The sequence below is a fragment of the Aulonocara stuartgranti genome (genome assembly GCF_965226115.1).
Source record: "Aulonocara stuartgranti genome assembly, chromosome: 23".
In the NCBI taxonomy this organism is placed as follows: domain Eukaryota; kingdom Metazoa; phylum Chordata; class Actinopteri; order Cichliformes; family Cichlidae; genus Aulonocara; species Aulonocara stuartgranti.
Genome location: NC_138958.1, coordinates 24,310,420 through 24,334,133, shown reverse-complemented (window position 1 = coordinate 24,334,133; position 23,714 = coordinate 24,310,420). Strand labels below are relative to the sequence as shown.

General features: G+C 42.5%; 1 long non-coding RNA gene across 1 annotated transcript; it reads right to left on the bottom strand.

The window, feature by feature from the left end:
• Window positions 1–1,777: 1,777 nt before the first annotated feature.
• LOC309700526 lies at window positions 1,778–18,411 on the bottom strand. The gene is made up of 4 exons (XR_014274689.1): window positions 18,270–18,411; window positions 17,952–18,154; window positions 15,681–15,756; window positions 1,778–4,186 (listed from the first exon to the last, which is right to left on the bottom strand). It is a non-coding gene; the product is annotated as an uncharacterized lncRNA (long non-coding RNA).
• Window positions 18,412–23,714: the final 5,303 nt, after the last annotated feature.

Here is a 23,714-nt window from a genome sequence, read left to right as displayed (position 1 = left end):
TTATGCTGTCTTTTCTCTGACAACAAGGCTCTTTTTCATTCTGATCCCTCTCAGTGTGAAAACCCCGGGCTGTGACTGTCCGATCGGCGACTCCGAAAGCTTCCGCTGCAGCTATTTCTGCTCGCCCTTGTCCAAGCCAACACCAAAGCGACTGCCAAGCGTCCCCCCCCCCCCCCCCCCCCCCCCCCCAGCTTTGGCACCGCAACGGGCTGACCATCAAGCAATTACACGGGAACTTGGCAATCGGGAGGAAATCCAGTCATTAAAAGGGCTTAACACTGGCAGAGGGTCTCGTTGGTGGCGAGCCGAAGCGCCCGCTGCTCCCCGTGCTGAATGGGACCACTGGGTGTGGGGGGGACTTGTAAGGGGGGAGGTGGGGGTTTCATATACCAAAGATTTGGCAGGGACTGACTGGGTTTGTGTCATTGTGTACATGAACACGCATCTGTTCACAAACACACAGTCTCTGCATCTTAGGCCAGATGTTCTCATTCATAGAGCAGGCTTCCACAGCAGGATACTATGTCATTGCTTTAGGGTAAAAGCCTTGTACTTCTAAAATGTCAACTTTTCAGCAACTCTGAGAAGCAGCCTCAGTTTTAGCGTGATGACAGTGTGTTTTCCACGTTCCCTGATTGGCTTTGAAGCCGTTTCATAAGCCAGAGACTGTTAGAGACGTTTCTCAACCCACAGCAAAGCTTTTCAGCCGAGGTGAGAACATAAAAACTTGACAGAATTGCAGCTGTGAGGTTGTTGCACTACGACAGTGGTGATGTGAAGGCAAGCACAGCATCCATGACCAAGGTTACAGGCTATCGACTGCAGCAGACATAAACAGCATTGGATTAGAGGCACTGGTTGAAGTTTCAACACATTGATTTGGCTTTTCATCAAGGCTTCTGGACCAAAGGCAAGGCCAGCATACTGTGGTTTGGCACCAGACAAGCATGTTTGGTATGCATAGTATGGCGAATGTACAGTATTCAGTGAAATATTAATTAGTTAAACCAATAAAGCACTGCATATATATTTTTCACAAAGCTGATTTGCATATTATTTAGAGCCCTGACAGCTGTTCCTGCATATTGAAAATATATCCATCCATATTCTCTATCTTTTGTCCAATTGACAATATTGCAGCATTTCATCTCAAGCCAAATCTGGCAGCCATGGCTGCTTGCAGCCCAATTTATTTCCCACATTGCTAACAAGGAACATTAAACTTTCAGAAACTTTAGGCCTTCAGATAACAGAGGGAAATCAGTTGAGTTTACACAGCTGAATCTCATCCACCTTAATAATGAACTTGTTCTTTTTTAACACTGACAGCCACAAAAGTATGCATCCCCTGAATTTACAGCCAACGATTAAAATTTGTCAAATTATATGTTGATTAATATATGTTGGTTTATAATGACACATCTGGTTGACCTTAAAAGATAAGACGAGAAGTTTGTATTCTGTATGGTGCTTAATAAGATTCAAAGTTCAAAGAGGAAACAAGAAGCAATGCGAGAGTACAAACCTTCACCAGGCAGCTCAATGTCTTTTTATTTACTTTTAAGGGAATAATATTGTATTATGTTTACATTCATTTATTTTTCTTTAAATGCAGTAAGAGTCAGATAAGGTTAGCATGACAGATGTTTACTTTGATTACAAAAACTTTACGTAGGAGTAGGTATTAAGTAATTGTAACTAACTGGACATGAATAACTTGAGTTTATTATATAATATTATACTACAGTATATTTTTAAGTAGATAGGCAACTCATTCTTTTTCTCTTTACAGCACTTTCTTTGAAATAAAAAACAGATGCAGAATCCAGATGTGAAATTTAAAAGTGAGGTCAGAGGTCAAGCATGACACGATATATGGATGCAAACTATGACGTGACATTTAGAATCCACATAAACCAATGTGTCATTCACTAAATGTTGCAAATAATAATAACCAAAGGCAGTAGAATTTTAAGCATTCTTTTAAAAATAAGCTGCCAGCAGAAACAGTCGCAGTGAGAAACATGTATTTAAATGGCGCTATCGATCAATCAGTGAAATGTAGTATAATATTTTAAACCTTCATATGGGACATCACCCTTGTAAGAATCACAGTTTTTAAGTTATCGGACACTTTTTGACCAATAAATCATTAAGTTCACCTTGAAGACCTCTGTGGATGTGACCCAAATTTTAACAGATTGTTAACATGACCCCACTCTGCACCCCTACAAAGTTTTATTAGAATTCATTTAAAACTTTTTGAGCTATCGTGTTTATGGACAGAATGACGCATAACTTAAAAACTTAACATCCAAACTAAATTTAAACGTACACTGTAAATAAATATTACTAAGCAATTAAAAAACAAATTGAAAGTCTGGCTTACCAATACGCCGGTTTACATGCTTGTGCACTTCTGCACATAAAGCTTTAACAAGTATGTCTTAGTAATAAAAGGAAGCTCTGTAACGTGTTTTCTGTTAATATCAGTGGAAATGGAAATTTTGTCAATAGCTCATCATCAAAAGTCACAACCCTCTAAAGCAACTGTCAATGACTGCTCTGCGGACATGATTGTCCATCGCTCCGTGCCGAGGCCTTGGGAAGTGCACTCCACGTTGAACTGCCATTGAACTCCTCACAATTAGTTTCAATATTTTCTCTTTCTTTCCAGCAGAGGCTCTGAGCAGCGAGCTGAGCACATTTCAGATGAAGGTATCCCTTAGAGATATTTAAACTCCCTACGTGCCGGCGCTGCCTCCGGGAGTGTGGTTGGGATGGTTATTAATGCATTATTTACACATGCTTCCCGCTGTCTCCTATTGTGGCTTGGCTTGATTAAAAGGGATATTGCTAAGGAGGCACTTTTTGCACACTCTGATAGGAGAAAGAGAAGTTACTTTGTTATGAAGGACTTTTCTTTGTTCTTTTTGTTCTTTTTTTTTTAAGTACTGCAGGTTTTGTGGGCTCCTCAGATTAGACTAAAGAGGATCTGAAATGGACTCTTGTATTAGAAATGAGCACTTCCAGGTCTTAATAGAGATCTCTATAGCTCTCTATTTCAGAAAGAATCAATCTTCAAGATAGAAATCATACCTGAGGTAAGGCAAGATTCCCCTATTTCAGGTTAAAATGACATGACATGAAATAAACATGTATTTGGTTTGCTTGCGCCAGTTAGCCAAAAAACACCCTAAATAGAAAACTGATGTTAGCCCAAAGAACATAACTAGGTATTGGCTTCTTAAGAGTGACCTCTAACCTGAATATAAAGGAAGAACACACTTAATGTGAATTGATCCATTGTTTTGGGCCTATTTCTGGGCCTTAATACTCAGTGCTAGCTTGTTTTTCTGCAGCCAGAAGTGATCATGTTTAGACAAGATGGCGCTATGCTGTTGGCTAATGTTAGCTACCTTGGTTTACAAAGTGCATCTATAAACTGTATGGGCACGGATAGTTGCTAAAAAGAAAGCACTATAATTTCCTTTACCAGAACTAGAGCACATCCCAAAGGCGCTAATACCACAAACAAGTTGAAAAGGTCCAACTCTTCACTCATATTAGACAGCTATTAGCTTTACATAAAGAACGGAGGGATTTTTTCATTCCATATCAAGAGTTGATTGACAATATCTATAAATGTATTCAAACTGGGCATTTTAAAATATAAATATACCCTTACAGAAGGTGTTGCCCTATATCCTAAGCTGCCAAAGGCCTAATGCGTGTGGAATGTATGCTCTTCATCTATAATTATCTCGACGTTTCTAATAGGCCTTCAGTGTTTTACAGGCTTTCTTTAATTAGAACATTGCCTTCTAGTGTGATGACAAAGGATGAAACGAGGCCTCGTCGTCCCCCAATAATAATTCCCCAGCTAAATAAATAAAGTCCTCCTTATACTGGACGGTCATGGAGGACCATGTTTTAGTGGTATTCTAATTGAAATACATGATTCAGACAGCTTGTTTCTGCACTTACTCGCAATGAACCATATCTGATTCGTCATTAAGTAATTATGAATGCTAATGCAAATAAAGCACCTTTCAAACGGAGTTCTCCCTCTCGCTCTCCCCCCGCTGTATCTCTCCTTACAAGGAAATTAATCACTTGCTCCTCGACGGAGGCGAAGACGATGAAGCAAGGCAGCCAGCTGCGGGACGGTCACTTCACTCCCTTTCTGTCGAGATATGAAAGAGAGGAGAGACATTAATGTCTTGGGGATTCCACCAGGGAAAGTGAAAGGACTCTGAGGGAAAATGAGAGCACTACTCGTTTCTTTTTTTTTTTCTTTCCCCGTTCCTTGTTGCTTTAATAAAGCAAGGAAAGGAATGAGAGAGTGAGAAGGGGGGGAGAGTCACTTAGAAGTCGCCCATAAAGCACAAGCCGGAGCATTTTGCAGCAATTACAGACAGATTGGGGATTTAGATATTAGTGCCCGGTGGTCCATTAGCTGGTAATTTGCCTGTCTTTTTTCTCCACTCTCAGCAGAGGAGTGTTCATGCTAAGATCTCTACCACTCTAATCCTGTAAATAATAGCTGCATGGAAGCGAGAGGGGAGAGCAGGTCTCTGATCGCTGAGTGACACTGAAGATAGCTGAGTGGAAGGTTAGAAGGATGGGTTCGTGGCAAATGTGCACAGTTAAAAGTAGTATCTCCAGACATGAGCACAATGATAAAATAACTGTGACAACATGGGCTAATTGCTTGGAATAAGAAAGCTCGTGTTTCGGCATTCGCATTCTGCAGAAACTTCGTTGCCTTCAAGCACCGAATGCAAAGTTCTTCACTGTTTTCATTGACTGAAGAAGCTGAGCATGTTGGACGTGATTCCCACATTTGATTCAGCACGTGTTCTGATAAGAATCCCAGAAAACATCCTTTCAATATAGAGAAAATAGTCATATTAGACCACTCTGTAAAACCCGGAATCACTTTTACTTGCTAACTATCTGTTTGCACTCTTTCATTCTAGAGGAGGGATGTCAAATTCATTGGGACCAGTGAGACTTTCCTTTCAGTCACTGTAAAGAAGTTTAACCACATATTTAATCCCTGAGATATCTTAATGTAGAAAAAAAAAGTCATTTTAACAGTTTGTCTCAGTTTTTCTACGTGATAAAGAAATCCTGCCGTAGTAAATGAAAGAAATCTGTGAGCACGACTCTTTGGGCTTAAATTGGAAGGAATAAATGTGGTTGGTCATTGCCCATCCTTCACATTTTACAAAACTGTCCAGTGGCCCAGACTGGAGTCTTTGCCGGCCGATACTGGTCCCCAGGCCTTATGTTTGACACCCCTTTGAAACCATGGTGGAAGTTATGGATCTGTTGAGTTATGCATTTACTAATTACCAAAACATTTCTGGACACAAAGTCAATCCGTTCGTGCACCTCCACAAGCCTGACTTCTTTACTCTGCCTTGTTTACACAATGCCCACTGCGCTGCTCTGGCACTGAGCCGGGCATGTTGTCTAATAGCCACAGTTTGTACAAAGTGAATTCAATTATACAAAATATTTTGCGAAACTGTATCCAAGTTTTTGATGCCCTGCTGCTCTGTGGCACCAAGAACAGATCTGCCTGCTTTGATGGTGAGGATTAAAAGATGAAGATTTAGTTTCAGCAGTTCTCAAACAACAGCTAACTCTTTATGTTTAGTGTTGTAAAGAAATTTAGAATATTACCAGATATTTTTAACTCTGTTTAGTACAGGAATTACAGTACTGTGCAAAAATCTTGAGCCATCAATCATCTGTTTGTATTTTGTTTTCAAGGAGCCAGACACATGACTTTTATTTTTATTTTCATGAAAGGAGCAAGACTGTGTCCTGCAAAGAAACAACTGTATTATGCTGCTAACACAACTTTGGCTCTTTTGCAAGCATCTGCACAGACAGCGTGCTAACACGGCTCTAATGAAGAGCCCAGACAGACGTTAAAGCTGAGCGAATGCCGACCCCATCTCAGCAGCTATGGCTGCTGAGCTTCAACAGGTAACAACCCCAGTGATGAGCAGTCAGGCTTGTAGCAGTGAAGTGTGGAAACCACTTTGAAGTCTTTTTGGGCTGGTTTTCAACTACTTTGTGCTGTTGGATTTTTATTAATATTTAAACATGAAAGATCGTATGTGTGTCCTCACTAGGACAGCGATTTTTGTTCATGTGTGGGACTGTTTACAATATGGACTTGTAATTAAGTCACAATGCATTTCAGGTTAAAAGCAATGTAACGAGTCGTGTCACAAATTCCTTATTTTAGTGGCTAGTGATGTTATTAATTGCTTTTAGGAAAATTAATGAGTAATGTGTGATATATACTTTATTTTTTTAGTAAAAACTGATGAAAAGTGATGAAATTATCAAAGTATCGTTAGATTTTGATCCAACACACAATACCATCTGGAAAGCATGTGATTCATTTTCCAGCATGACAATGATCCCACACACACTGCCCAATGCAGTAAAATCATACCTGGATAGAAAAACATAAAGTGGAACACTATCAGTCATGGATTGGCCTCCACAGAGCCTGGACCTCAACATCCTTGAACATTATTGTCTCTTATTTTTTGTGACATAAAAGCAATTTACATTTTTCTTGACAAAGCAAAGTGTGCCTTTTGTTGTTTATATTTTTTTTATCCGATTCCTGAGGTCTGTTACTGCTGCTAAGACCAATTTTTCTTGACTTTATTGCAGTGTACACCAATTTAGCCCATTTCCACAGCATAGGTCAAGCACACATAATTAAACTCATTTCTCAAATTAATTTAAAGTGCAATAGTTCCCAAAAGAACTGCAGTTACAATAAGAGCATAAATGAATACTCAAAGAAATATTACACAGCCATTATGAAGAGATCCAAAAAGAGTCTCGATGTAAATCGCTACCATAGAACAACCGTAATTGGCTTGTCCACAAAGCTTGTTATGAGCCGCTGTGGGCAGTGTATTGAAAGGGGATGGTAGGTAGTCCCTGTGGCCTGGCCCTGGGATGCTCAAGCTTGGGGTGACATTAATCACGGTCCCCACTTTATCGATTGCCTTGATAATGGTTCCGCTTATCACCTCACTGGTTTCTAAAGGGGCAAAAGCCAGAACTATTCAGGGACATCCTCGCTATTTTTCTATTTTTTTTTCTCTTCCTGTTTTGCTTATTAAGATTAGTGCATTCAGGATTATTGTCATCAATGTCGTCATCATTAGTGCTACAGAGTCCAATTCATATTATAAACAAATTAATAAAACCCAAGAGCACAGTGGACACTTATTAAAAAACATTTTTCCCGTGTTTACATACTGGATCTGTTGCGTTAGGTGCTTACTATATCAGCAGTGGCATAAAGAGTACCCATCCATCTTTCACGTCTCCTCCTCTTTTCTCACCTCTAATCTGTGCTCTCTCATCTCTCTTTGCAAGAGGAAGAAGGTTAGCCGAAATCTCCACAGATCAATTAGGAAAAGGGACCTGCCCTTCAGAGCGAGGGAGGGGCAGGGAGAAGGAGTAAATGACGAGAGTACGAGTGAGGCAGAGGAGCAGGAGAGGTCACAAAGGGAGGGAAGAGGAGGGGCAAAGGGAGGGAGAAGAGAACGGAGAAGATGAGGGTTGCAGGACTGGAATGGGTGAAGGGAGAAGAGGAAGGCGTGACATATGAATATCAGCACAGCACCCCGCAGTGGCGCCAACTCGCCAATCTCACTAATAAGTCAGCCACTAGTTGGCCACTTTCCTGGTCTCCCCTCGGCTCTGTGCCCTAATAGGCCGTCTCTATGGGATGAGAGGCATCCACGCTATTAGTATCTGTCAATCTGGCTGAAAGAGCCGAACTCTGGGGACCTTCTGGATCAGTGGCCCTCTTGGGGGGACTTGGCATCCCTTCTTAAGCCACAGGAGGGATGGCCCCTAGAAGCTGTAAAACCTAAAACTCTAATCTTGGAGGATCTGGGGTTCAAGACGTAGAGAAGAGAAGAAGCAAGGCAAGAAAGGATGGAGGCTGGCGAGGATACTGACAAGAATGCTCCTAATGAACCTCTGCTGATTCCTTTCAACAACAAACACACTGAAAAGAAAAAGCCTGTGCATCTTTTCTAATTCAAAGGATTCAAATGTTTCAAAATTTGGGAACTTGAATCCAGTGTGTGGGTAATACACATAATATAGGTGAAGTCAGGTTTACAGATAAATTAAATACTGATGTTAAAATTTCCCCATAAAAAGCTTCTTAGCTGAATTTGGACTGATGGTGGACAAAACTCCAGATCAAAGAATAAAAGCCCATCCGAGACATCTGGAATTCTACTTCATGTGAAAAAATCCCATTTGAATTTTGGAATTTATGCACATGTAAAATTACAGGTGAAACTGATCTTTGCACGTGTGATTTCTGAGAAGTCTCAAGGGAAATGAAAACCATACTTTTTATGAAACCCATTTTCTTACCAGGGCGTCAAATACTGCTGCTCTGTCAGACACTGCTGGAGTCACGGGGATATGCACAAAGTGTCCTTTGGCGCTGGTACAGTGACATGATCTGGGATCATAATGTCGCTCTTTTAAAAAGCAAGAAAGTCTAAATTGGGAGGCTGAAGAGGTGCTGGTCACAGGTTTAGGCACTAAAAGCTACTCGAATCGGGTCAGGACAAGATCATATTTTAGGTTAAATTCACTCCTTCAAAAACTTAACCTTAACATTTTCACCAAGGAGCTGAATACAGCTGTTCTTCCTGATTGTGCTGGTGGCGATTACTGTGGTTGGAAAAAGACTTCCAGTCTTATAGAAGTCTGACTCAAATAAACAGTGAAATGTTAAATTAATTAAACTGTTATAATTTCAGGACCATGGACAGCGTGCAAGGTTTTAAACTGTTTTTAATGGCGGATCTACACAAATTCAGGTATTTCAATAGATCACAGATAAAAGCACACAGATAATTAAGGCAACTAAATTCTTTTAGTTAACTAAATATTTTATAGTGGACTACATCTAAAGTTTTCAGAAGAAACAGAGAGTTAGTTGTGCTATTTCGTGTACGTGTCTCACCTTGCTGCACAATTTGCACTTCCAAACTTTTGTTGTCTTTCTACACAACTTAATTAATTCTGATTGGATCTCATCTCCCAGGAATATTTTAATCTCTTTTTTTCTTCCTTAACGAAGTCATCACTAAATTTAATCATAGTTTGTGTCCTTGCGCATTAGTTTTTAATTACTTATCATCTTTTTATTGAAAGAAAAAACAGGAAAACTATGAAGAGTTGAAATGAAACTGCATTTTTTTTAAGACTAAACAAATCCGGCAAAGAAAAATTGTAGTGTTACTCTTAAAACCACCAGTTGCTGTTACAGATAAAAAGTTTTTTCAGTCGGGTATTTTAATAATTCATTTCTTTCTTTCTTTTTTCTTTTTTTTTTTGTGTCCCGTTTGGATCTTTAGCCATCAGAATTGTTGTCTTAAGGCCAAGAAAGATGCCAAGCGGATTTATTTTACCAAGTGGATCATCATGGCCTTGCCATATTGGTCCATTTGATTGACCTTTATTATAATTATGTATTTATTTTATTTTCAGTTGCTACAAACGGGACAGACATGACTGGGGGATAGGACAGGGAGAAAGAATTAAAGAAAGAGAGGGAGAGAAAGAAAACCAAAGGGGAGAAGAGACGGTGAGAAGGGGGGGAAAAGAGAGGAAAAAAAAAAACAGAAAAAAAACAAAACACCTGGATCACCTGTATGGAGAAAAAAAACAGAAGAGAAAGCAAACAACAAAGAGCAACATAATAAAAAAACAGCACCATCACAATAAACTAGCTAGCAGTAAATACTAGATAATAAACGATATTGTGCAGCACGCAAGATAGACAGCGCACAATGTGCTTTGAGGCAGCAGCCAAGAAAGGTGTAGTCCGCGTCTGTGAATACCCGTGTGTACACCTGTGTGCACACCTGTGTGCATACCTGTGTGGATCAGCATGCTTGTATTCCAAAGGTTTCTCCATGTAACGATCTGCTAGGGAGTGTGGGGAGCCATTGCCCCGTCCACCAGGGTATGAAGCAGGTATGGAGGAAATCCAGGTCCCAGATATCCAGAGGCCCCAGAGTACAAGGACCCGAGGAGGACCACCAAAGGGGGGGGAACCGTGCCAGCCTCCTGGGAAGAGCTGAGTAGAGCCTCAAAGGAGAGGTCACCCCGCAGCTACGGAGTAGAGGCCAGAGGGGGTTGCAGTGGCGTGCCCGCGGGCTCTGCCGGCAGCCAGCTGTGCCAGAGAGGACCGAGCTTGAGGCCCAGAGGCCAGAGGCCTGAGGGCATCCCACCCCCCGGAAGGAGCCCAGCCGGGCCACAGGCGCCCGGCCCCGCCAATCGGCCACCAGGAGTGAGCCGAGCCGGTACATACATGAGCGCCCAGCCCCAGACGACAAGGACCACCAACACACCAACGTTTGAGGGCATCAGCCACCGGCAGGGAGTGTGGTGAGGGGAGATAGGCCTCCATACTTTAGAGGGCCTGAGATGTACCCTGAGAGGTTGAGTCTAAGACCCAACCTGACATATAGACACAGACGAACAGGCACACGTGGACACAGACGTGCATTCCCACCCCATATGCACAACCAAATACTCGGCACTCACCCAACGTGTAGACAGACACAAATAGACACTGCACAGACAGTCGCACTCCCCAAACATACTCTATATCCCAGGTCCAGGTACCCCCGCCCTCAGAGGGGCAAGCCGCACCTAGACCCAGGAGATGTAACCCTTCTCTCTGGGGTGGAGGCAAGCGGACCACCTCCTTATCTGCAGTAGCAGGGAGGCCCCGCATCCCAGACCCCAGTCTGACGGCCAGCACCTTCTCCCAACCCCCCAGCCCTGACGGCTAACAGAACCGGGGTGAGTGAAGACCTCAAACCTCCCTACGCCCGCTCATATGTAGTGTTGCTGTGTGCTGTTCTAAAGTGCATTTAAAACTCAGGAGAGCATGGTACTAGCTTCCTCTGAGAGAGCAGCACGGCTCTTCCCGAAAACCCTTAGTGTCTAAATGCATTTAAAATTGAGGGTAGGGTACCAGCGCCAGAGGTGGGTTGGAGTACACCGACCATCCTCTGGATGCTGTAAAACGTGCCCACCCCCAAGGCCCTATATGTATGTGTTATGTGAGAGTGTGAGTAATGTGGATGTCTAGGTTGCAGAATAAAATTCAGGCACAGGCGGCCAGAAGGGGACAGAGGGGGAGTGCCTCCCCTGCACCCTGGTGACATACCTGCACCCCAAGCCCTGCGTGTGTGGGTGGGTGTGGTAGAGCGGGAATAGGGAGGCAGCTGAGGATGGGGACGGAAGAAAGGGAGGGGCAAGCGGCCCCTCCCTGGGGCCAGCTCCCCCGCTGACCCCAGTAGGCACCCCCACACTCTGGAACTCACCAGGGCAAGGGGGCCCAGGCCCATCCGGACCGGGGCCCGCAGCTGCAGCACCGCCCAGCCCCACAGAGTCCGGGGCAGCCCACCCGACTCCACCCCAGAGAAAACTGCACCCACCCGACTCCACCCCAGAGAAAACTGCACCCACCCCATCATCCAATCAACTCCCAAACTACACAAGACAATAGACGCCCAGGTTGAGTTCATTCTCCACCTCTCCTATATCTCTCCCCCCACCTGCAGAGTGAGCTCCTGTAGTGAGGAGACCACCTGCAAAGATATAACAACCTCCCCACCAGTTAGAGAGCCCCCTAGTAGGGCCGATGCATCAGAGGTCCCCTGCACTGGGGCTGAGCCCCCCTGCACCCACCCGCCCACTGCTCCGGCGACACAACAGCCAGGACCCAAGCCCCCAAGGCCCGGCCAGCACCCCAGACCGGGGGGCGGAGCACCCCCAGACCCCCAAGCCTCCACGCCCGTCCCGGACCCTCCCAGGGGCATCCAGGCTACCAGGCCAGTAACCAACGTCCGCCAGCACAGACCCTCCCCCATCTCCGCTGTATGCAGCCACAAGGAAAACACCATCCAAGAGCCCCAGAGCTCCTAACCAGGTCATGGCCACATCCCCCAGGTTAGTCCCTCTAGGGAAACGTCCCTAGGGATAAAAAACGCTACAGCTAGTGTCGAAATATCATCGCATACATTCCTGCACTGGTGTCAGTTACTAAAGCCTGTTTCCATCATACCAACTGTGTCTGCCAGACTGCAAAGCTAGGCCTACATTTAACGTACACGTGTTTTCGCTGGTATTAAACTACTTGTAGCTGAACACCACCTTAGTTTGCGAACTTGGGCCAAATTGCACGGCTATTGAAATGAAATGACTCTGCCTCTGTCTGGAAAACAACTTTTGTAAATCAAACGTAAAACTGACCATTATCTGTACTATAAAACCACACATTTATTATGTCTGTGAAGGTTCTCAGTCACACATTTATTAGCTAACAAGCTGCCAATCACAAGTCATTAGCTAATGAGAGTGTGGTTTCACAGTCAGACCCACTGATCCTCATTGAGGGAAAATGTTTCTCTCTAAGCTTCAGAAACCAGTAACTGACACAGTGGTAGCTACATCCATCTTTTAAATGTCTTTGGTTGCTGTTTAGCATTGTCACCTTTAAATGATATTGGTTGCCAGGAGATAATGGCCCTGGGTGAATTAATCCCTGAGTCTGTCATTAGACCAGGGGTGGGCAATAATTGCCCCAAGGGGCCACATGAGAACCTGTGACTGTTCTAAGGGGGGGGGGGGGGGGGGGGGGGGGGCACCAATAAGTGTAACTCTGCTCACAGTTAATTTAATCTCTTTATAAACTGTTACTGCTAAAAGTAGATGCTACAGTTAGCCCTAACTGTGGCCCTAATTGATCACCCCTGCACTAGACCATGGTTTGTAGGCTTTACTCACTGATTTGTACTCACTTGTTGGTTCAGGCCCCAAAAATTACTTGGCTATGTTTAGTAAAAGATCACAGCTTGGGTCAAATCACAGCATTAACCAATGAGTTCTCACATCTGGGTGTTAAATACTGCTGTTTAGTGAAATAGAGGTGGTGTCTCTACATTGGTGTTTTGTAGAAAGTTTAAAGGGTCATGGTAGCAGATGTTCTAAGTTTATCAGCCAGGAGAATGTGTTTTATTTGGGATGTTGATGTTTTGCACTTTGCTTCACTTGGTTTTTGTCACTAATGACTCTCAGTTTGGTTAGGTTAAAACACCCCCGACTAAAAGTTAAACCTGCAAACTGAAAAATTTGTGGTTACAGCTACACATTACAGTACATTCAAATGCAGTGGGTCCTCATGTCCATCGGTGAGAAGCTGTTTCATTTTTCCCCAAAGGGAGAGAGAATGTTCTCATCTCTGTTGGTTTGTCTGTCTGTTTGTCAGCAGTCTAGCATTCAGTTTTCAAGATATCACTTTTAAATTTTGTGTGATGGTAGAAACCAATAACAGCTGGAGCTGATTTCATTTTGGTGAAAAATTGGTCATTGTCACACCAAATGTGGAAATCAGTAAAACGTTATATTGCCCACAGTTTTTTTTATGGATGTTCTACTAACTTCACAACAATATGCAAGGTCTTGGAGGACACGGGTACCTTCACTGGGTGACCTTGACCTTCATTGTTGGCGCCCAAGGTCAAAGCTGACCTTGAAATTATTTTTTCAAGAAACCATATTGAGTAACATATCATATGAAAGCGCATGGAGAGAGCTGTACCACACACTTTTTTTTTTTCCAGTATGTCAGTTTTTCAATTGCAAGTAAAATAAAAAGAAGCATTATTTCTGTCCCACCCACACAGTTTAATAGATATGATCTCCGTGGTTTAACCATTTTTAGAGTATTTTCCCCTTTGTGAGCAGTGATTGCTTTCATTTCCACCGCACACTCTGCCTGTGTCTGTTAAGATATAGATGATGATGTTTCATTTCAAACAATATTCAGGAATATTTCTGCCCCAAGATAAATAATCTGTGATTTAATTTTTTTCAATATGCACTCTAATGTTGCTGCAGATTTGTTCAAATATGTTCTCCTCTCCTCAGGCAAAGTGTGGATGACACCAGACAGTTTTCATATATGAATAGAGTGGCATTAAGTTAGGGATAATCATGTTCTGCCGCTAATTTAAGGTAATGACAGTATGAGTATGTGAGTGCATACTGTCTCCATCACTTTCTCCCCCCACAGCCCTCCCTCATGCATCGGTAATGAGGCGTAGGCTTATTGACTGAGGGTGGAGATATGATTATCTCTCCTCTATGCCTTTGCCTCCCTCTTCCACATTCTCTTACTCTCTCCAGTCCCCGGCCATTCATCAGAGGCGGATAAGGCATGTTTGTTGCATGTATATTGATTTGTGCTGATTGTAAAAAAAAAGAAGCAGGGAGACTCATCAAAGATGGAGGCACAGGCAGAGAGAGCCTACTGGGGGCCCGGTGGTGTCTCTGCAGGCCTGCATGCTCTCCAGCTTAGCTGATTCAGTGGGACTTCCTCTAACATGAAGGATCAGCTCTCAGAAGATTTGGAATAATATCCTATAAAGTGGTTGTTTTTTTCTCTCCAAGGTTGCTGCAATTTTCAGCTTTCACATTTAAGGAGCTGGTGCAAAGTGGAGAAGCAAGTTTCACCATTTGTTTCAGTGTCGCTATGCTCCAAAACTGACTTTACCCCAAAGCTCAAAAACTTTTCAAAACCATTGTTCTTCAGAAAGCTGTAGTTCTTCATAACGTCTTTATTTTAGAAGCTATCAGGCTCATGTCACTTTCAAACAAGAATCGGGGTTGAAAATTTCTGTTAAAGGAAGTGAAAGATTGACACTGGCTCCAGAACCAGGCCAGTGCTCATACCCTGCCATGTTAAAATGTCCAACTTTACAGGTTAAATGAACATAATTCCAGCATGTTTTGTTAACAGGTGTCCTGACACAAGCAAATGTTGTCACTTCTGATATGCTTTACTTTCATTGCCTAGAGTCGCTGAACTGTTGTTGGTCTTTTGGAGCATTTGGGCTATTATTGATTTTTATCTCTCTCCATGCTCAGATGCCTCCATATATAGATGAACTACTGTAGCTACATATAACGTCTAGATCTCTGACCTCCACTGAACAAAGCAGGTTGGCTGTATCTTGATCCAGTTTAAAGACAAATGGTGACTGTGCTTTTGAGGTTGGTTGGTTGGTTGCCAAATGGTCACCAACCAGTCTTTAGGCTTCTTTGACTGAGCCCAAACCAGCTTGATCGCCTCATTAAAACCTCATTCCCAGGCTCTTGGAACCATGCTAGGCTCCAGTTGCCTCGCTAACCTTCTAAAGTATTTACTACCGGGTCATATGTCAAGATTATAAGAAGAGTTTTGGTTTTTCAATTTGTGGTCTAGGTGCTATTATGTGTACTTTGTTGGAGCAAGCACTGGTGAAATGCAGGAAAACCATTGTGAATTTTTTTTTTATGTTATTTGTATTAATCAAGAAGAGCAGAAACAGAAAAATCAGGAGCTCTGAATTATTTGTCATTGTGAAAATTAAAGCCAAGCAGGGTTACATTAGATTACTGCTGAGAATGAAAGCAGGCTGTATTTTCAGGTTATACGCTGTTTGCTGACAGTGGTATGCACATCTCAATGAGGGTAAAAACATAGTAATATAAAGAGCACAGGTCCAAAAAAGTCAAGAATGGGAGAGTCTTACCAAACTGATGCTGTTCGCTCAGCAGGAAGATCCCACTCAGCAAGTTGTGACCTCTTTCTGCTAATCCAAAGAAAATCTATAGTTGGTAGCAAAAAAAAACAAACATTAGAAAAGAAAAAGAGAATTTAGCATCTTACATTAGCATTGCACTTCATGGTTGTAGTGCTTGTGAGAAGCCAGCCTACACAGCCAAACTGACTTGCGTAGGTGTAGTTAGGATAACAGGAACACATGTACACACCTGCCAACATTTAGGTTTGAGAGTATGGGAGGTTTTCCAAACTGACTGTCGCTGCCTAACCAAAAGATGTCGGGAGATCTGTGAAGTTAGTGAATTGTTTTTAACTGTGTTAAAAAACACATGTGAAGTGATTTTGGTGACACCCCATTGTGTAGACTGAATAAGTAGTAGTACTGAAGTATCTTTGTTTTTGTTTCAGGGTTGCACTTTGTAGACGGTCCCTGTTGCTTTGAAAAACCTGAGGTTTGCTCTTTTTTGATGGAATTTTAAAGTTTCATTTTATTATCTACTTTGATATGGTTGAAAAGAAGTGCTGTTTGTGTGTTTTTTTTTTTTTTTTTTACAATGGCTCACTTATGAGTTATTGATTAAAGAAGGTTGATCAATAAATATCTTTCCAACTTTAGTCTGGATTAGTTGCACATTAGTTTCATATTTTTTAACTCTTGACTTTAGACCATAGAAATAAATGGGAACAAAGTGGTGAAGCAACAACGAGGCTAAGGGAGTATGTTTTCGTGTTCTAACTGTGTCTGCTTTGGTTCTCCGGGTACTTAGGCTTCCTTCCACAGACATGTATTTAGTTGATTGGTTGTACTGGGTTGTTGTCCATACATGTGAATGTGAGTGTAACCTACTAACAGGCTGCCGGACAGTCCATGTATCCTGCCTATTGCCCTGTGGTAAATGAGATAGGCTCCATGATGGAAGAGAATGGATGGGTGGATAATATGTGTGCCTGTGCAGGGATTTGTTGGTTATACATGAATTACACTGTAGGCTGCCAGGTTGTGGTCACATGTGGGGCTAAAATATATGTAGTGGGCTGTCTGAAGATGGTATTTCATAGAAGATCTTGAAACTTGGCTGATGTTAAACACACAGAGGCATGCACAGTACTGTGCACAAGTTTCAGATACTGTTAATCTAATGTAGATCGTTTTTTAGGTTTTAACAACACACTGTACATCATATTGAGATATACCAACTTTACAGTTAATAGCTTTTTGGGAATCCCCCTGTTGGTGCAAAAATACTATTGTTTGTCTGTCAAACTGTGTTATCTTCGGCATTTTTCATAGATTCAACTAAAGAAATGGAAACAAATTATGTGTTTTTGTGACAGACTGCTAGTAACAAAGAGCCTAAAGTAACAATTTAAAATAGGTTCTTTGCTAAGTTATCTGTTATATGTAGACACAACACCGGTTCATCCTTTGAGTTAAGAGACTTTTTTTATGTTTCAGTGGGTTCATTCATAGGTCAGAGTTAAGTTGGTTGACAAACAACAACATTCCTCTGACAATGGTCAGGTACAAGGACAGGAAAACGAGTGAAAAAGCAGCCAGTGTCCAAAGAAACCATTTGAAAGACCCTCAGACAGTCTGGGGAACTATTGTTCATGAGCACTTTAAAAATGACAACAAAGGCAGGCTCCTTGGAAGCAAAATTTAAAGGTGTGAGGAGCGGCTGAAGAATTTATGCAAATGTAAATTTGTGCAAAGGATGGAGGAAACATCAAAACAGGAGAACATGGGTAGATGGAACAATGGGAGTGTTGTGTTGGCAGGCTTGCAAATGCACAAAGTTTCCAACATCTTGATGTTTCAGTTTGACAAAAGCCAGAAACTACTGATGATTATCCCTATAAAAAGCCCCACTTCACTGGATCTTCTGCGCAGCGCACCATCTGTATTGTCGGGCTTTTTCTGAACCTTTCCACGCCGAATGGCAGGCTACCACTTGGCATAATATGCAGCTCACTGTAGTCCTGTAATGCATGCTTCATCTTATCAATCTGACCCAATAACCCCCAACCTGAGAGGAATCACAGCACTCGAAAACTATCAACGCATCCTCTAGAAGTGCATTTGTTGCTCGTATTGTGGCTATATGAAGAGTTGGGGCACTTCCACTCGGGCTAATGAGTTTGCTGGCAGCGTCGCTCTCTGTCTAATGACATCATTGACACTGATGCTACATATTGTGTCACGGGCCTCTGGCAATCGCTCAGCAGCTGATGTCCTCACTTTGCCACCGGGGGCACGCCTGCCTGGCACCAGTGGAGTGACGGTTTTGGCAGGGCCGGCGGAGTAACCCCACTGCTACTGTGGCACAGTTTGCAGGACACATCAATTTGTCCCCCGCTATTGTGAGAGACGATCTTCCTGGCGCCGATCCAGAGCTCGCCGCCTCGGCCTCATCTGCATATCTTTGTTATCCGGTGCTGGTTCTGAGGGAGAGAAAAGGTAGAGAGAGAGAGGAAGAAGACAGACAGAGAGATGACGTGTTGTGTGCCTCGCCATCTGGGCTCTGTTTCTTCAACGGCCACAAATTAAAACTCAAACCTGTATGAAGAGGATGAGGCAGAGGAGGAGGAGAGGTGGTGCTGGTGATGGGATAGAATTGTCAAAAGGCAACAATACTTCTAATCTCTTTCTCCCTCTGTGCATTTTCAAAAGATGGAGGGGAGAAGGAGGGGGGGAAGAAAGCTGCTTTAATAATTAGAGGGGTAGAAAGCTCAAACAGATGAAACAATGTCCCCCTCCTTTCTTCCCTCTCCCTATCGTCTGTAATGACTCGCGCGTTGATGGAGAGGGCTCTTTGAGGATGACATTCAAATGCTGACATTTGAATTATGTCTGTTTATCAGAGGGAGAATGGCCCGCCCGCTTTTGTTGTGCCTCCTTCGGCGCACAGATTCGCCAGTTGCAGGTACTCAAGCCGGCGGGTTCATTTTAATCACGCGAGCACGAACGTAGCGCACACCTCGAGTATTGGCTGACAGAAATCCTGAAGGGGGCAATTTTAGATGGTTTGGTAAAAGTGCGGGAGAATAGGGGGACAGGCTACACACACAAAAAAGAAAAAACTTTAATGGGTTTTATTTCAAGCGTTTACAGCAGAAGAGCCATCAAATTGTAACAACCAACATAAAATCACTCATCGTCACTAATCCCCGCCTGGATTGCCGGTTTATCTGCACGGCTTATTTCCTCACGAGGACGAGCGCGGACGCCGTTTTGCGGCCACAAAAATGTTGAATCCCATCGCAATCCATGTTAACCTTCAGGAAGCATCATGCACTTAAGGGGAGATAAAAATTTGCATGGGGAAGATTTATTGTCTATCACTAAATGGGCTGCAATGCAAAACAAAGGCCACTCCACAGCGGCGGTGTGGTCCCTCCTCGGATGCTTGTCAAAGTTGGGATCTAAAATCGGGGACGATCCATCACGTTGACACATGAAAAATTATGGAATTCACCCCGAGGAAATGTATTCACGGGACACGGGTGCAAATGGCTGTTTAACAAAGGCAGTAAACGCAGGTCTGCAAGGTGTGCAAAACCAAGAGAGGAGAGGGGAAAGGAAACTACAGCCTCTGATTATCAAGCTCACTATCTGAGGGCTGTTTCACTGCTCTACACCCCCCTCCCCCACATATTACATATCGCAAGTGAAAAATTTAAACATGCATATATATTGAAATGAACAGCCTGCTTTGATAGTGGAGAGTAGCTCTGCTGGGAGAGAAGAAGAAGAAGAAGAAGAAGAAGAAGAAGAGGGCAATTATCTGCATTTTTCCATTAAATATGAGATGAGACTTTTAATGTTCTGTCAATGTAAAATATACAAGTGAGCTCATGTAGCATGAGTTATCATTTGTATTATAGCTGGTGTTAACATATATGGATATTTAATTGGGAACAGGCAAATGTTGTTGTGTCAGTATGTGCAACGTAAGGCTTTCACTTTTTGAGCTCGATTTTATGCTTCACTCCTTCACCTGTGTCATAAAGTACCGAGCCCTCCAGCCCCCACCCTCCCCTAGCTTCCCTGTCTTCCCCTAAAGGCCATATAAAAAGTGGATGCAGTGCATGTTTAACATTTTAGTCGCAGCCACCTTGATTTTTTGGGGAGTAAGGATCAATGCATATGTATATGTATGTTAGCTAAGGCTAGAGACCCATTGGCAACCCCCTTGATCTCTTGGATAGGGGAAAATATCTCTGACTGGCCAAGCAGATGCTGAGGTTTCTGGCTGGTTGCAGGTGAAATCCATCATGAAGAGTCTACTGGACTAAAATCTGCAAAGGAAATAATTTCTATTTTAGCACATAAACATAAACATCGACAAAGACACAGACCGTGGATTTGTACAAAAGGAACTGGCTGGTAATGGACAGATGTGAGGTTATCAATGGTTACACCCTCGCACAATAAAGAGGATTATGTTGTCTCATAAGACAGCTGACCAATCTGTTTCACTACCTCATTAAATCTAAACAAGATATATTGTCGAGGGTACAGTAACTGTGACCGTTTGTCTTGAAACAACAACGGTAATCTCAACATTTCAGCTTTTTTCTCAAAATGATCAACTATGTAGTTTTTTCTTAACGTGCCCCTAACATTCCATCGTAAAAATTCTCCTTATTATTGCTCTGGTTGGAAAACAGATTGCTACAGTTACCAACAAGATTCAAGGATGCCGACTTGTTTACAAACACTTGTCAACGACTCGCTAACAGATAGTGAAACTTAAAGAAGTGTGACTGATCTGGAAATAAAAAGGTAAAATGTTGCATGTTTGGTAAGACAGGTTTCAAAAGGTCCAGCTTTTACTTTGAAGCTAATGAGTGTCTGATTCCAGTTTGTGTTATAGCTTCACGACCACTTAGCAAGTAGTTGGCGAGTGTTTGCAAACAAGTCAGCATCCACTATGCAAACTGACAGTGGCAACTTGTTTCTGACCAGAGTCACAAAGTCACCATCACAATGCAGCATCATATACGTCTTCGCAAAAAATCCAATGCCAGCAGCCTCTAGCAACCACTGACCACTTGTTTGGGGAATACAATTTTTTTTCCTTGTAATCGGTGCTCACAGTCTTATGGTCTGTGTAAATGGGGCTTACAAACAGATTTCACAGCAACTGCTAGCCACTGTTTAGGGAATAACAACCGTTGGTAGCCAAAAGCCACCAATTGGCCTCTGTGAGGTCTTAGTTAGTAAGTGACATCTATATTCTGCATGAGTTCATAATAAAGCTGTATACATTCTAATTCATGTTACCATTCACACTGTAAAAGAAAGACGTGAAACCTCGCATTGATTTATGAGGCATTTTGAAGTTTCGCATATTAACAATTTGTTTGCTGCCATGTTGGATTTTTGGTGCTGCAAGTGACCTTATAAGCCAGCATACTCCTAGTGCCGGTCAACAGCCTGGATAAATGGGGAGGGTTGTGGCATAAAATCTTGGCAAATCAGTCATGTGGATCATCAAAAATCTGACTTCCATATTGAAGGAAGCTGCAATGCAACAATTAAGGTTAATTTGAGGTTAACAATGACCGTCTCCATGTGCTGGTGGAAGCTGTTGCTATTCAGAAGCAAACAAGAGAAAAGGAAAGGTAGGAGTGTAGATGTGAGAGCAGGAACTTTAAATTGAGGTAGTATGAGTGTTAAAGGGAGGGAAATCCCTGATTTGAGGACGAAAAGGAAGGTAGATATATTCATGGATGAATGGAAGAAGGACATGAAGAGGGTTGGTGTGCTTTTTTTATATTATAACATGTCAATAATCTGATATATTGGTTTTCAGTGTCCCACTTGTGTAAATGACCTGCACTGCCTGCTATTATGACTTAACATTAGGAATATCTAGGACCCTATCCTAGATAAACCTGATGACATCTCTATGACATTTAAATGTAAAATCGTTGGAATGTACCTTTACTTTAAAACGAAAGTCGGATGAGAGCTAGATTTCTACATTTCAGTATACTGTGTTACTTATTTCTTGCATCTGCATAAGCAGTATGTTTTGTTTATAAGCCTGTGCAAGCAAACTGTATGTATCATCATAAAACAGTTGAAAAAACAAACACTGAATACACATTATGTCCCTGCATTGTGTTTTCAACCCCTGCACTGATTACAGTACAGTCTCATCATTCACCACGACATCCTGGATGCAAATCCCTCCCCCTGCCTGTGGATGAGCTGTATGATCACCATATCGGCATGTGAAAATAATATAGATTAGTAACGTGAGAGGGAGACCGAGTGGAAAATGAGATGATTGCTAAAGTATGTTCTAGCTGATAAAGTGAAATTGCATTTGTCTAAGTGCTTGCAGGAGCCGGTCCATGTGACGACTAGAAGTGGAAATGTCTTAAGGTGGAAGTTGAACAATCAGGGGGTATCGTTTTTGTAAGTACAGACTTTTTCACAGCTGTTCTCTCATTATGGACTGGATTTACCACCTTTTTTTTTTGTTGGTTATATTTTTTGTTTCTCCACCTTTAGCTGTTTGCACTTTTATTCCCCTGCTAAAGTGAGAAGGTCAGGCCTTTTGTGTGCCTGCCTCCTCTCTGGGGTGAAGAATTTACCATGTTTCCCAGCAGATCGGAAGACCCAGCATGCATTGAGTGCCGCCTCATGTTCAGGTCTTTCAGGACAGTGGGGGAGCTTTGCTTACCGGCATAGAGCAGGGCAATGGCTAAAGAACACTCACAATGTATTTACAGTTCAGCCGGGATGTCAGTCACAGAGGTGAGGTTAGAGTTTTTGCAAGGTAAAGGTGGTAATAAAGACTAAAAATGGCAATCTATTGAGTCTACTCACAAAATTGGACTGCTTTTGAGAGATGATAGATAAACCTGACAGATATCAGTGTTCATTAATTACCAAAAACACACATTGTGGTTTATTTCAATGACACACACACACACACACACACACACACACACACACACACACACACACAAACACACGGCGTAAATACCTGCTAGAACACCACTGGGATGTAATGCGTATATTTCCTCAGGTATGAGCAGCATTTAATAAAAACGACACTGTAAAAACTTTTCCTGCTAAATTACAGTGAAGTAATGGCTGCTTTTGAATTGCCAGATGCTAGATGCCATTTCAGTCTAGCAACTGGCATATACAACATCAGTTAACACTCACCAGCCACCTTGTTAGGTGCACCTGCTAAACTTTTCATTAACACAATTATCTAACCAGCCAATCAGGACAAAGCATTGTATTTACACATGTAGACATGGTCAAGACAGTCGGCTGAAGATCGAACTGATCATCAGAATGGGAAAGAAAGGTGATTTGAGTGACTTTGAATATGGCATGGTTGTTGCCATTTCAGAAACTGCTGATCTTCTTAGATTTTCTTACACAACCATCTCTGAGGTACATAAAATGGTCTCAAGACAGAAAATGACAAGTGAGCAGCAGTTCTCTGGGTTAAAATGCCCCATTGGTGTCAGAGGAGAATGCTTCTTTGAGCTAATAAAGGGAAACTGCAAATCAAATAATCTCTCGTTACAACCAAAGTATGCAGAAGAGCATCTTAACAGCAGCAGAAGACCACACCAGATGCCACTCTTATCAGCTAGCTGATAGAGCAGAAAGCTGAGGGCACAGGTCACAAAGACTCTGAGACATGTTACAATAGCAGGCTGTAAAAATGTTGCCTGGTTTGGTAATTCTGGATTTGGTGTAAACAACATTTAAAAACATCCATCCATTCTGTATTATACAGGGAGTGCAGAATTATTAGGCAAATGAGTATTTTGTCCACATCATCCTCTTCATGCATGTTGTCTTACTCCAAGCTGTATAGGCTCGAAAGCCTACTACCAATTAAGCATATTAGGTGATGTGCATCTCTGTAATGAGAAGGGGTGTGGTCTAATGACATCAACACCCTATATCAGGTGTGCATAATTATTAGGCAACATCCTTTCCTTTGGCAAAATGGGTCAA